This window comes from Dasypus novemcinctus, chromosome 2 (genome assembly GCF_030445035.2).
Source record: "Dasypus novemcinctus isolate mDasNov1 chromosome 2, mDasNov1.1.hap2, whole genome shotgun sequence".
Classification (NCBI taxonomy): Eukaryota; Metazoa; Chordata; class Mammalia; order Cingulata; family Dasypodidae; genus Dasypus; species Dasypus novemcinctus.
The window spans coordinates 142,298,257-142,313,524 of NC_080674.1; the positions used below are offsets into that span (position 1 = coordinate 142,298,257).

The 15,268-nt window shown below is 37.0% G+C and overlaps 1 protein-coding gene across 6 annotated transcripts in view; it reads left to right on the forward strand.

Moving 5' to 3' along the window:
* DDX46 (DEAD-box helicase 46) overlaps nt 1-15,268 on the forward strand; it is a 77,201-nt gene that overhangs the window by 31,264 nt on the left and 30,669 nt on the right. The window lies entirely within an intron of this gene.

The window sequence follows — 15,268 nt, forward strand, 5'->3', positions numbered from 1 at the left end:
CACACATATATTTCTGTCTTATGGTAGAACAGTTGGGGACATAAGGAATTAAAATAGATGTCTTCGTTTCAGGTTCCTCTTGTTCAGGAAGTATTTGTGTAGACTTTGCTTAGTTATCTTTCATCATCGTTGGTAAATCCAGAGTTGAAGTACTAATAGTAGTTTAAGCTTTCAAATTTTGTAGTTTTCATTATGCTTCCAAATATATTTGCTCTATTTCATGCTTTTCATTAGCCCATCATCTAGATAGCACATATTGTTTACATTTTCCAAATATGAAAATCTGAGGCCCAAAGCGTTTGTCTGGCTTAGGTCTTTAAACTTGTCATACATAGTATTTGCTCAAGTACAAAATTTCAGTGATATAAACTTATCAAAACACATTAAATGGTGGTATTGATTTTTCTTTTAACAAAAAGAGCAGTGAGAGTTGTCAGTATGGCATGGATGCCTAAAATCAAGAGTAAATATTATCCTGAACTGCAGTGAGAAAAATAGGGGATAAGATGAATGTCCTGCTCAGCCTTGCCGTTTTATTCATGTATTCTGCAAAGCTGTATTGCCTGTCAGATGACAGTATAGCTTTTGTGTTTAGATGTAGGGACCATATTCTACATGGGGTACAAATAGAATGGGCTCAAAACAGAGTAAACTGGATTATTATAACACTTGAACCATGTGAGAAATAGTTTGAGGAACAAGGAGTATTTAGTTTGGAGTAAAGTACTTGATTCCATCTCTTTGACAGCTGTCATGTGAAAAAGCCATTGAATTTTTCCTTTTGATCCCAAGAACTAGAACATGGACTCAGTGGGAAAGTCATAGGGAGCTTAATCTGAGCTTGGTATTAGGAAGGACTGAATGAGCATTTTTTGGAGGTGAAACATGCTGCTTTGTGTGAGGAGGAGGGACTGGGTATTGAATATTCTTTTCGTCCAGGTGTTTGAGCAGAAGTCAAGGTTCCATTTGTAGAAAGTGGAGGGAATTGAAGAATTAGATAGGAGATGGAACTAAGTGCCCTTTTTAACCTTTTCTCCAGTCATAGGAAATTTTAGATTTAATGATAATGCTTAAGGTAGATATAGTGCTAGTGCTTTGTGTTGCTTAACACAGAGGAAAATATAGCTGTTTAAAAAAGTACTTATATAAATTATAAATATGAAATATGCTGTGGAGCTGCAGGATGCCATGTAGGCTTAAAATAGTCATCCTAATCTTTTTTTTTTTTAGATTTATTTTTATTTATTTCTCTTCCCTTCCCTTCCCTCCCTTCCCCAGTTGTCTGTTCTCTGCGTCCGTTTGCTGCTTGTTCTTTTTGTCCACTTCTGTTGTTTTCAGTGGCGTGGGAATCTGTGTTTCTTTTTGTTCCGTCATCTTGCTGTGTCAGCCCTACGTGTGTGCGGCGCCATTCTTGGGCAGGCTGAACTTTGTTTCGCACTGGGTGGCTTTCCTTACAGGGCGCACTCCTTGTGCATGGGGCTTCCCTACGCAGGGACAGCCCTGCGTGGCATGGCACTCCTTGCGCGCATCAGCGCTGCACGTGGGCCAGCTGCACATGGGTCAAGGAGGCCCAGGGTTTGAACCATGGACCTCCTATGTGGTAGATGGACACCCTAACCCCTGGGCCAAGTCCGCTTCCCAGTCATCCTAATCTAGTGGGGACATTCAGAGTTTCCCTAAGGAAAGAATCTTTGTGATAAACAAGTAGAAATTAGAGAAGCAAAGAGAGGGATTAAGGTGGAAAGAATATTCCAGGCAAGAAAATGCCATGTGTAGGGAGAAAGCATGGTGGTAACAAGTGAATTGTTCTTCGTTAAATACAAAAGTTTTTATCAAAGATTATCCATGAGAAGCACTATATTGAAATCAAGAGGTCAAGAGACAATAAAGCTCCTTTGGGATGGATGTTGGGCAGAAGGCCTGGTTAATGACTTCTTCCCACTGAGGCTTAATTTCAGAGTTTTGCAAACACACAGGCTCTGAGTTCTGCATGGACTTTCTGGGTCACTCACAAATGTTTGCAGTGTCAAATGTCAAGGGCCTGTTGTATTTCTTAAGAAAGTAGTAGTGTAGTGATGGAGGAAAAAAAATGAATAAAAGAGAAATTAAACTAGAATTCTAGATTGAGAGATTAAAAACAATCAAATGTAATATGTTAAAGCTTGTTTATATCTTGGTTTGAAAATACCACTTATAAAACATGCCTCTGGAATAATTTGGAAAATTCGAGTAAAATATGTGTGTTGAATTGTTAGGGAATTATTGTTCATTAGAAATAATTGTTAGTAGTTGGAGTAAATATGGCAAAATGTTAGTAATTTTTTAATTGAAGTAATAGATGTATATTGTTGTATTCTTTGAGCTTTCCTGTATTTCTCAAGTGTGGTTCTTGGCAGTTGGAAGAAAAAGTGAAAAATTTTTTTCTTTATATACATTTTGCAAATTTGAAATGTAAGATTATTGCATATGGTCAGTTACCTACTTCCCCGCCCCCTTTTTTTAAGGAAGTACCAGGTATTGAACCTGGGACCTTGTAAGTGGGAAGCATGTGCTCATCCTCTGAGCTGCATCTTCTCCCCAGTGCCTCAGTGAGAATTGGTTTTTTCATTTGTTTGTTTTTAGGAGATACTGGGGATTGAACCTGGGACCTCGACATGGGAAGCAGGCAGTCAACCACTTGAGCTGCATCTGCTCCCAGTCAATTACTCTTTAATAATATTTAGTTAATAAGAAAATTTTCTCAGCAAATGTATTTTCACATTACTCAAATCTGTACCTTTTACTGTTCTTATGTTTTACTATAACCCCAACTAAAAATGGGAAACTGATTCATTGAGGCATAAACATTATAATAAAGATAGGAATATAAACGATACAACTCAGAATAACATAAATGTAAAAATGTTTAGGCCTTTAGTGCAAATATAATATGATTATGTGCTGAGATAAGTAAATTTGAGAGTGCAGTGACTTTTCCTAAGTTGCCGAAAAGAAAACTTTTAATAGAAAGTATGGTAATGAGTATGTGAATATTGGATTTTATTGGATCAGCCAGCCATTTATCTCTAATCCACAGTGGAATTTCAGTTACAAAATTTCATCAAATGGTGGCATAAAACCTTAGACACATTCTACTCATCTTTGAACTAATCACAGGGACTTTGTAGTAAATCAGTTAAGTTTTTACAGAATGAGTTCAAATCAACATTCTCCGTTGCTGTGCAAAGTGTCATTCTTTGCCTTAAGTAAGGTGCATATATGAGGGAGTAATGCTGAATAATTATTTATTTTATTGATAACTAAAAACCTGTTTGAAGAGGGGAAAATTTAGATTTAGGTAATGTTTTTTTTGACAAGCTGTAATATAGATTAAAACTTGCTGGGAAGCGGATTTGGCTCAACTGATAGAGCATCTGCCTACCATATAGGAGGATCCAGGGTTCAAACCCAGGGCCTCTTGACCCATGTAGTGAGCTGGCCCATGTGCAGTGCTGATGCGCACAATGAGTGCTGTGCCACGCAGGGGCGTCCCCTGTGTAGGGGAGCCCTACATGCAAGGAGTGCACCTTGTAAGGAGAGCCACCCCATGTGAAAAAAGTGCAGCCTGTCCAGGAGTGGCGCTGCACACATGGAGAGCTGATGTAGCAAGGTGATGCAACAAAAAAACAATGCAGTTTTCCAGTGCTGCTGACAAGAATACAAGCTGACACAGAAGAACATACAGTGAATGGCCACAGAGAGCAGACAAACTGCAGAGGGGAGGGGGTGGAGAGGGAGAGAAATTAAATAAAAAAAAAAATTGCTCAGTAGGATATTGGGGATCAGTGCCATGTAGCACTGTTTGGGTGTATAGCAAAAGGCACTGTGAATCAAAGCTGTTGCTACTAAATGCAGAGCTGCACAGTGGCTTAAATCTAGAGAGTAGTTAGGAAGTAGTATGCTTCCAGGCATGATTTAATATTTAAGAAAATAGTGAAAATTGGGAGTTAAATGATGGCCTCTCAGTGTACACCTTTCAAAGTATACATGTACACTGAGTATACCTGTGGTGCAGTGCCATCAGCAGCAAGCACAGGAATCTACTTTCTGAATCAAGTGTGTATAAGGTACTCATGCAAATTTTTGGATTATGTGACAATCATTTTTAAAATTATTATAAAATAAGATTCACACTCTGTGCAATGCATCCAACATGTATAACAATATAAGTGGCACTCAGTTTCATCACAGTAGTGTGTTCATCATAATCAATTTTAGAACATTCTCATTGCTCCAAACGTTAAAAAAAAAAAAAGAAAGAACTCATCCTTTATACCCCCCTATTTTTGACCCCCTTTTTAAAAATATATTTTTTTATATTTTTAAAAGATCCTTAGATTACACAAAAATAAGGGATTCCCATATGCCCCACACCTCCCACCATTCCCCACATTAGCAATTTCATGAAGTTTCTTGCCCCGGGAAGCAATTACTTTCATTGCAATTGATGAACACATTTGGAGCATTACTACTAAGCATGGATTATAGTTTATATTGTAGTTTATCCTCCCACTCAATTCTGTAGGTATGGCAACATATATAATGGCCTGTATCTGTCATTGCAGTGTCATTCAGGACAATTCCAAAGTCCCAAAAATGCTCCATATTATACCTCTTTTTTCCTTCTCCTTTCCTTCAGCACATCCATTACTAGAATCACAGTAAATCTAAAGTAGAATACCAGTAAGTCCACTCCAGTCCGTATTTTATTCCCCAATCCTAAGGATTCTGGGATGATGATGCCCAGTCCACCTCTAATTGAGAGGGGGCCTCGATCCCATATGGCTAATGGATGGGACCCTCTTGCTTACACTTGTAGAATCTCTCAGTTCCTTGGTTTGGTGGTTGTCCATCTTTACCTCCTTGTTAGTTGTCCTGGGTGAAAGTCCAGTGAACTGGAGAGTAGGTGTTGCAACTCTATTGAGGCTCAGGGCCCAGCTGGCACATGGACAGCCTAAAGATTTGAGTCTCTTAGATATACCTCTACTAACCCCAGCACCAACGATAGGTTTAAATAGAAGGGACAGAACAGCACGTGTAGAGAATTCACAACTAAGTCCAACTCTGTCACACTCAGAGCACTCCAAACTCCAAAGTAGGAGTTTGTCCACTGGCAAGGCACCAAACTCCAGAGTTATCTGCTATGACTGAGGGACCTGGGTGTTTCCAGAGTCCTCTGTTATTGACCTTTAACATTAGTGTATTACCTTTGTTACAAACAATGAAAAAATATTGCAGTATTACTATTAACTACAGTCAATAATTTGCATTTCTTGTCTTTTTTCCCATATACCACTCTATTATTAACATCTTTAGTGATATACATTTGTTATAGATCATGAAAGAGCATTTTTATGTTTGTACTTTTGACTATACTCATTGTCCATAACAGGGTTCACTATGTTATACAGTCCCATGAGTCATCCTCTACCTTTCCTTCTAGTGACATACTTGACCTTCCATTTTCAACCACAGTCACATAGCACTGTGACAAAATCATTTTATCATTATACTAATAATCTCAGAAAAGACCATTTCTACGTTTTCATGTGACATATCTCAGTGTTACACTTAGGTGAATTGGCCTAAACTTACCATACTCAGAGCCAGAAGAATAGTTTTTACCATGAAGGATAAGATAACAGAATTTTTTAGGAAGACTAAATTGGTACAGACCAAACTGGTAAAAATGACTTGCTGTTTCCTCTTTATTTAGTTCTAATGATTTTTTTCACTTATTGAAATAAAAAATATAGACTTTCAATGGATAGATTTCTAAGTGTTGCAACAGAATGTGAAGAAATTCTTTCAGAACCAAATGTAACTGAAGAGTGGATTAGGGATTCATCTGTTTCTGTATCTGAAATTAGAATCTTTGTGGGGTTTTGTGTGTATATGTTTTCTGTTTTTTCAAAGATTTATTTATTCCCCCTCCCCACTTGTTGTTTTGTGTTTGCTTTCTGCTCTCTGTATCCATTTTAGCTATGTGTTCTTCTGTGTCTGCTTGTCTTCTCTTTAGGCGGCACTGGGAATTGATCATGGAACCTTCTGGAGTGGGAGAGAGGTGTTCAATCTCTTGCACCACCTCAGCTCCCTGGTCTGCTGCGTCTCTTTTTGTCTTTCCTCTGTGTCTTTTTTTGTTGTGTCATCTTGATGCAACAACATGCCATGCAGCCCAGCTTGCCTTTACATCCTATATGGTAGACAGGAGCCCAGTTGGTTGAGCCACATCTACTTCCCTATGTTTTTTTTTTTTTTTTAAGATTTATTTTATTTAATTTATTTCTCCCCATCCTCTTGTTGTTTATTTGCTATGTCTGTGTGCTGGTTGTCTTTTTTTTTTTTTTTTTTTTTAGGAGGCACCGGGTACCAAACCCTGGACATTGCTATGGGAGGGAGGCACCTAATTGCTTGAGCCATCTCTTTGTTCTGTCTCTCATTATGTTTTCCTCCTTGTGTCTCTTGTCGTGTAATCTTGTTTTGTCAGCTCTCTGCGCCTGCCCGTTGTGTCGGTTCATTGTCTTGCTTGTCTTCTTTAGGAGGCACCGGGAACCAAATCTGGGACCTCCCATGTGGTATGTGTACGCTCATCTACCACATCTGCTTCCCTGAAATTAGAATCTTTGAATGTTAAAAAAATTAGCATCTGGAAGAGTATTAAAATCATTTTCCATGAGAAATTACTCCATGGTTTTTCAGTTCATTTCTTTTTATAAAAAGAAATTTTGTTAGAAACAATAAGAGAAAAAATTGATTGGATATGGAATTTGATTTTTTGGCTCAGCCATCATGGAGTTGAATATACATAGTTTGGTGAAAGTGTATAAGTAATATTCTCATTAGTTACATGAAATAATCATTTGCATGTTCAATTATTAATAAGTCATGAGTTCTTTTCTTCCTTTTTTTAAGATTTTTCTCCCCCCTTTTCTTTTTTACAATTTTATTGTAGTTATCATTCATACATGAACATACATGAACAGTAAATGTATACTAATCGTTGTGAATTTACAAAGCAAACATGCGTATCATCATACAGGGCTCCCTGTCTTTTAATTAAGCTAAAATTTATTGTCCATACTTACAACCTGAAGTGAGCTGAAGATTCTGAAGAAATTTACTTTAGGTTTTCACTTTCTTAAAAATGACAGTCACAAAATAAAGTGAGACCATAAATGGATGTATTAATTTATGCTGCAAAGCACTATTCCCTTATTTAGATTATTAGACACCTCTGTGCATCTCTAATAAATCATCTCTGTTCAGGCTACTTATGAGGAGATTGGTCCGTAGCAGACTATTTAATAAGTTGGTTGCCATTTAAGGAAATTGTAAAAAGAGGGGTTTTGTTTTTACACTTATATTTGAGTCATTTATAACTTTATATTGAAGGAAGGAAGGTTTGGGCAAGTAATGACAATAAGGACTTTTCTCCCCAAATTCAAAGTATGACCTAGTCCAGAATAATTTTTTCAACATATGTATCAACACCACAGGGGTCCTATTTATGATTTAAAAGTTAGGGTGGGAAAACGGACTTTGGCCCAGTGGTTAGGGCGTCCGTCTACCATATGGGAGGTCTGCGGTTCAAACCCCGGGCCTCCTTGACCCGTGTGGAGCTGGCCATGCGCAGTGCTGATGCGCGCAAGGAGTGCCGTGCCACGCAAGGGTGTCCCCCGCGTGGGGGAGCCCCACGCGCAAGGAGTGCGCCTGTGAGGAAAGCCGCCCAGCGTGAAAAGAAAGAGCAGCCTGCCCAGGAATGGCGCCGCCCACACTTCCCGTGCCGCTGACGACAACAGAAGCGGACAAAGAAACAAGACGCAGCAAATAGACACCAAGAACAGACAACCAGGGGAGGGGGGGGGATTAAATAAATAAATAAATCTTTAAAAAAAATAAATAAATAAATAAAAGTTAGGGTGGTGATACCTACACTAATGAGTAAGTAAATAATCATCTGCTAGCAGATTATTTTCTTGAGGATAAAGAAAAACAATGCACGTGGTCTAGAAGAGCATAAGACAAACTGGGATAAACTTTTAGAGCATCTTTAAAAGCAACTTGTACCAATTATCTAGAGTTTGAGTCAGTGAAAAGTAGGAGCTTGAATCGGTGAAGAATGGAATGATTGCCAACTTTGCAACCTTAGAGGCAGATTGGTCTATTTAGTTTTAGACTATGAGAATAAAAGGTGATAGAAGGTAGTGATGTTTTTAGCACAGAAAGTGCTTTATAATTAAATAGTTTATAATTGAGAACATTGAGAACAGTACATGTTCCAAGTGGCTATGAAAGTGTATACACTGCATTTAGGAACACAACATTGAGACTTTCCTGGAATGTTGGCCTGTCATTCAAAGGTCATAACTAATCAGAATTGGCATTTTACGGCAGAAAGAAGTCTTTTCTTTTAATATACCAGTGAGAACATTACTAAAAAACCTCTTTAAATGGAAACACAAGGAAAGAAAGTTATTTTCTTAAAAGGTGTTTTTCAAGTTTTTTTTTTTTATTTGTTTTTAAAATATATTACATTCAAAAAATATAAGGTCCCCATTCACTCCCACCACTCCCACCCCACCACTCCCCCCACAGCCACACTCTCCCCCATCATCATGACACATCCATTGCATTTGGTGAGTACATCTCTGGGTTTTTCAAGTTTCCTGGTTCAAAATTTAGGTTCTAAGGAGTGGCACAAATTAGAGAAAAAGATTAGGGTTGATTCAAGAGGAGTTTCTAAATGGCAATGTGGCAAAGGATTTAATTTGCTTCTTGCTTTCTGCTAAGAATTTAAGAAAATTTTGGAATAATATATTGTTGACAGCTAATGGAGGGGGATTATTTGATGGGAGAAAAATATGATATGCTTTTCTCAGTTGTTTATGAGGTTACTGAACAATATTTAAAAATTATTCATTTGGGGAAATAGAGGGGCTCAAGCCCTTGGGTGCCTGCCTACCACATGGGAAGTCCCAGGTTCGTTTTCTAGTCCTTCCTAAAGAAGACGAGCAAGACAGCTAGTGCAAAGCAATGAGGGGGTGGGGGGTGAAAGAAATTAAACTTTATCTTTTTTTTTTATATTACTCATTTGCTTATTTTTTCTTCATCAGAATCATTTAGAATAATATCTGTTTCAGAACACTTTCTGCTGCTATTTAGAAGAAATAAATAACATAAGGAACAGGTAAAGATTTAATAGAAATAAATGTATAGAGTTAGGATCTAAATTAGACATATTCATATGTACTATGAATTTTATAATGGAAATGTATCATTAAAATGAGACTAGATAGCCTAATCTTATAGTGTTTTTGTTATTATGGCTTAAATAGCTAAAACTTTGTTAGTGCATGACTAGAGGAAGAAATCTAAGTTAGATTCAAATGTGAATGAAAATAGTTTTTTTAGAATACCACAATTAAATATTCTAAAGCATAGATAAGGATTTTGTTTACTGTTTACACTATATTACAAAAATGCATTTTCTGTTAACATCTCATTCTTTTTTTAGACAATCATATAGTTTCTTAGACTGTGTAGATAGGATCTAGAAGGGAGCAGCTAGATTTTCAAGCCACTCAAATGCCGGCATTAATGTCTATGGGTTTGACTCATTTGTCTTCTCAAATCTTGAGACTCTCAAGACAGAATCCCATTAAGATTATGGACTTACTTGGTAGTCTATGTCTGGATATTGTAAATTCAAAAGGGAACATGCTCAAAAGTTTCAAGAATACCTTTTAATTATTAGCCAGCAGCCTGATAGACAAGTGAGGAGGGAAAGAGTGATCAAGGCTCTGACCAGACATAACAAAAGTATTTCATTACTTCAGTGTTATTCTGGTGACACCTTCACAACTTTAAGCAATCCTGGGTGTTCATAAGATAAATCTAAGCTCTTGTGTGTAGCAGACTATTACATGAAGCAGAGGATTTGTAACTTATTTCAGGAAGATTTCTGTCCGTCTTCTTTATTACAAGTGAAGGAATTAACTTTGGTTTCTCCTTAAAATGATTATCCTCTTTGATATTTCCTTTCTGTTCATTTTTTTGTTTTTTGTTTTTGTTTTTAGGTTTGTTTATTTATTTATCATCCTCTACCCCCGCCCCCTGCTGTCTGCTTTCTGTGTCCATTCTCTGTGTGCTCTTCTGTGTCTGCTTGTATTCTCATTAGGTGGCTCTAAGAACTGATCCTGGGACCTTCCGGAGTGGGAGAGAGACAATCATTCTCTTGTGCCACGTCAGCTCCCTGGTCTGCTATGTCTCTTATCATCTCTCCTCTGTGTCTCTTTTTGCTGCATTATCTTGCTGTGCCAGCTCTCAGCGTGGGCCAGCATTCTATACGGGCCAACACTCCATGCCGGCCAGCTCACCACACGGGCCAGCTTGCCTTCCCCAGGAGACCCTGGGCATCGATCCCTGGACCTCCCATATGGTAGGCGGGAGCCCAGTTGCTTGAGCCACATCTGCTTCCCTTGCCTTTTTGTATATGCTGGAAACAAGATAATATGTGAGCATTCTAGGAAGGAAAGATGTGTGTTATTCCTTTCAAGATTAGGCCACAATGTGGGCTTTATTACAAATTATCTCTTTGATCTTTGTTTTCATATCTCTAAAATGAGAAGTTGAGATTAAACGATCAGTTCTTAGACTTGTTAGATGGGATACTTAAAGTCATGATGCTTTTTAGGTAATATCTTTAAAATTGACACATTAAATACTCATGTCAGGCTTATAGCAGGGGTTCTTAACCTTTTTTGTTCTGTGTACCCTTTACTAAGTCCATACTATTCTGTGTATAATTTAATAAATATATCACGCAGAAAGAAGTTTGTATATTTGTGTACATGGTACTAGTGGTGTGGTGAACATCTAAGGCCCTGTACATCTTGGGTAGGAATTTGGATTTTATCGTGAATGAGATTGGATGCTACTGGGGGGTATTGAGCAGTATAATTCCTGATTTAATACTTTTTTACTTTTTAGTTGTGTCACATGGGTTAAACAGTAACTCTTCCCTACTTCACTTTCATCTCTTAGTTGGTTATTTTGATATTTACTTCTGTAGCAGTTTGATATAATTGATGAATTCCAAAAAGAAATCTTGGATTATGCTTATAATCTGATCTGTACCTGGGCATAATTGAATTATGATTAGGGCATTGTGTCCCCACCCCTTATTCAGTGGGGACTCACAGATAAAAGGCATGGCAAGAACAGAGTTGGGGATTTCTGATGTTAGAGTTTGATGCTGAAGACCTGGAAAGTCAGCACTCAGAGGAAAGAGAAACCAGCCCCAGGAAGGAAGGAACCTTGAAGCCAGAGTAAAGCAAGCCCCAGGAACATAAGAACCCAGGAAGCCTGAACCCTTGCAGACATCGGCAGCCATCTTGCTCCAATACATGAAAATAGACTTTGGTGAAAAAGACTTATGCCTTATGGACTGGAATTTGTAAGCTCCTACCCCAAGTAAATACCCTTTATAAAAACCAACCAGTTTCTGGTATTTTGCATCAGCACCCCTTTGGCTGACTAATACAACCTCCATGTCTCTAAATAACATGTTTTTATTTCTACTTTTTGATTTTTTTGTTGTAGGCCTTATTTATTGACTTCTAACTGTGCGACATAATAATTTATGTTTTCTTCCCCTTTACTCATCACTTTCATGCACCATTGCCCTCTCTCATCTTCCCAGTGGAGGTGCATTGCTGTTTTTATTGGATTGCTATTTAGTACTTACAGTGATAAAATCATGTAAATGTTTTTCATAGCTGGGCAATGTAGTAAACTATGATTATTTTTCCTTTCTTTCCTAGCTTTTTGTTTTTCTTAGAGTTAATGATTCTCTTTTTTATTGTTTATTGGTTGAATTTCTTAGGTCTATATATACTTAATATTAATTCAAAACTAAACTCTTGTTATCTAAAAACTCCTATCAGATAGTTGAAAAATATCAAATTTCCTATCCATTTCATCTTCCTTAAGAAGTTTTTTCAGAGCCTCTCAACTGGTTTCATTCAGGATTAATTGTTCTCTATGCTAGATACACAGCTGTTACACTGGTATCTCCATCATTCTGGGGGTCTTTGTCTGGTCTCCTCCACTTAGTATAAAGTTTTGTATTTTTTTTGTCTGATATTAATATTTTGTAGTATTAACTTAGATTTGTTCAGCTTCAAAGAAAAATGGTCTTATATATGCAATTCTACCCATATTCTTATTTCACATAATATATTTAGTTCACAGTAGGGCAGTCATACAGAGTTTGTCCTTTTGTGTCTGACTTGCTTCACTCAACATAATGTCCTCCAGGTTCATCCATATTGGCATATGTTTCACAACTTTATTCCTTCTTAGTGCTACATAATATCCATAATACTCCACAATTTGTTTATCCATTCATCAGTTGATGCACACCAGGATTGTTTCCAACCTTTGGCTATCATGAGTAACACTGCTGTGAACATCACTGTACAGATACCTAGTCATGTCACTACTCTCAGTTCTTCTGAGTAGATACCTAGCAATGGTATTGTTGGGTCCCATGTGGCAAGTCTGTATTCAGCTTCCTGAAGACCTGCCAAACAGTCTTCCCAAGGGGCTGTACCATATATATTCCCACCAACAGTAAATAAGTCTTCCTGTCTCTCCACATCCTCTCCAGTTTTGTTGCTTTTTTGTTTTGTTTTATTGAGATGTGATTCATATACCATAAAACTCATTCTTACAATGTCAAATTTTTTTGAACTTGTACAACTATTACTATTATCTAATTCTGGGACATTTTCATCATCCCAGAGAGATACCCCATGACCACTAGTTACTTTTGTTTTGAATTTCATTCTTCTAGATTTTAAAAAACATTCTTTTTTTGTAATATATTCTGTGTATTTTAGAGGGTACACAAATAGATGTAGTCTGCCATTTTTCCCTGGAAATTGATCTTATGCCTTTTTCTTGGTGTACTACTTTTTGGGGACTGCCTTTTCAGTAGAAAGAGAGCTTAGTGAAGTAAGTTGCCTAAGTACTAGCATGTCTGAAAAGACTTTCTTCTACCCTCACATTTATTTGATACTTAGCTAGATGTAAAATTCTGGGTTTGAAATAATTTTTCTTTAGAAGTTCCTTTAGATTCTATCAGTCTTCTTGGGAAATCTGGTTTCATTCTGATGATTGACTTTTTGCTTTTAATTTATATCTTCTGCCTTCAAACTTTTTGGATCCTTTCTTTATCCCTAATATTCTGAAAATTCACAGTGATGTTTCCTGGTGTAGGTTTTCTTCAGTTGACTTCCTGTTTGGTGGTTCTTTCAAGTCTGGAAACTCATATCCTTCAATTTTGAGAAATTTTCTTGAATTGTTTTCCATAAATCTCTGTTTTCTGTATATCTTATAATTTTGATGGTGGACCTCCTAGACTCATTTTAGTTTTATTTTATTTTTTAAAATATTTCTCATCTCTTTGTCATTTTGCCCTACTAGAGATTTCCTAAATTTTAGTCTTTCAGTCTTTTCTATTTAGTTTTCAAATTCTGCTTTTATAGTTCTTTTAAAAACTTTTGTTTTTAAAGATTTATTTATTTGTCCCCCCCTTTGTCTCTTCTCTGTGTCTATTTGCTGCGTCTTGTTTCTTTGTCCGCTTCTGTTGTTGTCAGTGGCACGGGAATCTGTGTTTCTTTTTGTTGCGTCATCTTGTTGTGTCAGTTCTCCGTGTGTGCAGCACCATTCCTGGGCAGGCTGCACTTTCTTTCCGGCTGGGCGGCTCTCCTTATGGGGTGCACTCTTTGTGCTTGGGGCTCCCCTTACACGGGGGACAGCCCTGCGTGGCACGGCACTCCTTGCGCACATCAGCACTGCGCATGGGCCAGCTCCACACGGGTCAAGGAAGCCTGGGGTTTGAACCACGGACCTCCCATGTGGTAGATGGACGCCCTAACCACTGGGCCAAGTCCGTTTCCCTTAAAAACTTTTTTGTGTTCTGAGTATCCTTTTAAATGACATCTTCTTCTTGTTTCATAGTTGTAAACATTTCTTAAATGTCTGTGAATATTAACAGTTTTTTGAAATTTTCATCTTCCTGCATATTTCTTCCATCTTGCTTTTTTTTCATTTTTGTTTATGCCAGTACATCTAGTAGATGAAATAGACTCAGTGAACAAGAAAACCCAAATAATCTTACCTTCATTAATAAACTGCTCACTTATATTTTCCCCACAAGAAAAATTGGTTATTTTATTAGGAAGTTCTACCAAACATTCAAGGAACAAATAATTATAGCCCCAGTCATACTTTACTTCAATGTAAAAAAAGAGGAAATACTCAACCTATTCATTCTATATAAGACCAGTATAATTTTTTATTTTTAAAGAGCTTTATTAAAGTATAATTTATATACCATAAAATTCACCTGTTTAAGTATACAATTCAATGATTTTTAGTATATTTACAGAGTTGTACAGCCATCACCATAACCCAGTGTTAGAACATTTCCACTACCCAAAAAGATCCCTTGTGCCCATTTGCAGTCACTTGCCATTCTCACTTCAGACCCAGGCAACACTGATCTGCCTTATGTCTTCATATACTTGCCTTTTCTTGATATTTCATATAAATGGATTACATTATTTGGTCTGTTATGTCTGGCTTATTTTACATGGCATAATGTTTTTGACTTCTGTGTCTTAGCATGTGTAAATGCTTTGTTCCTTTTATTGCTGAATAGCATGCCATTGCATGGGTATATACCACATTTTGTTTATTTATTCAACAGTTGATTGACATTTAGATTAACACTTTTTGGCTATTAGAAATAATGCTTCTGTTAAGATTTGCATATAGGTCTTTGTGTGGACTTATATTTTCATTGCTCTTGGGTAGATAGCACGCAATCAAATTGTTGGAGTGTATGGTAAATTTGTGTTTAACATTTTAAGACACCATCAAACTGTGTTTCCATAGTGACTGCACCATTTTATAGGCCAGTATAATCTTGTTATCAAAAGCAGACAAGATATATTACAATCCAATTTAACTCTTGTATGATGATACAGAAACTTTAAAAATATATTAGTGAACCAAATATACCAATACTTAAAATAGATCAATTATATTCAAGTTAGTATTATCTTTAGGATGCAGGGTTGGTTAAACATTAGAAAGTCAAGTGACATAATCCACCCTATTTAACATATCATTATATCAAATGATACAGAAAAATGATTCG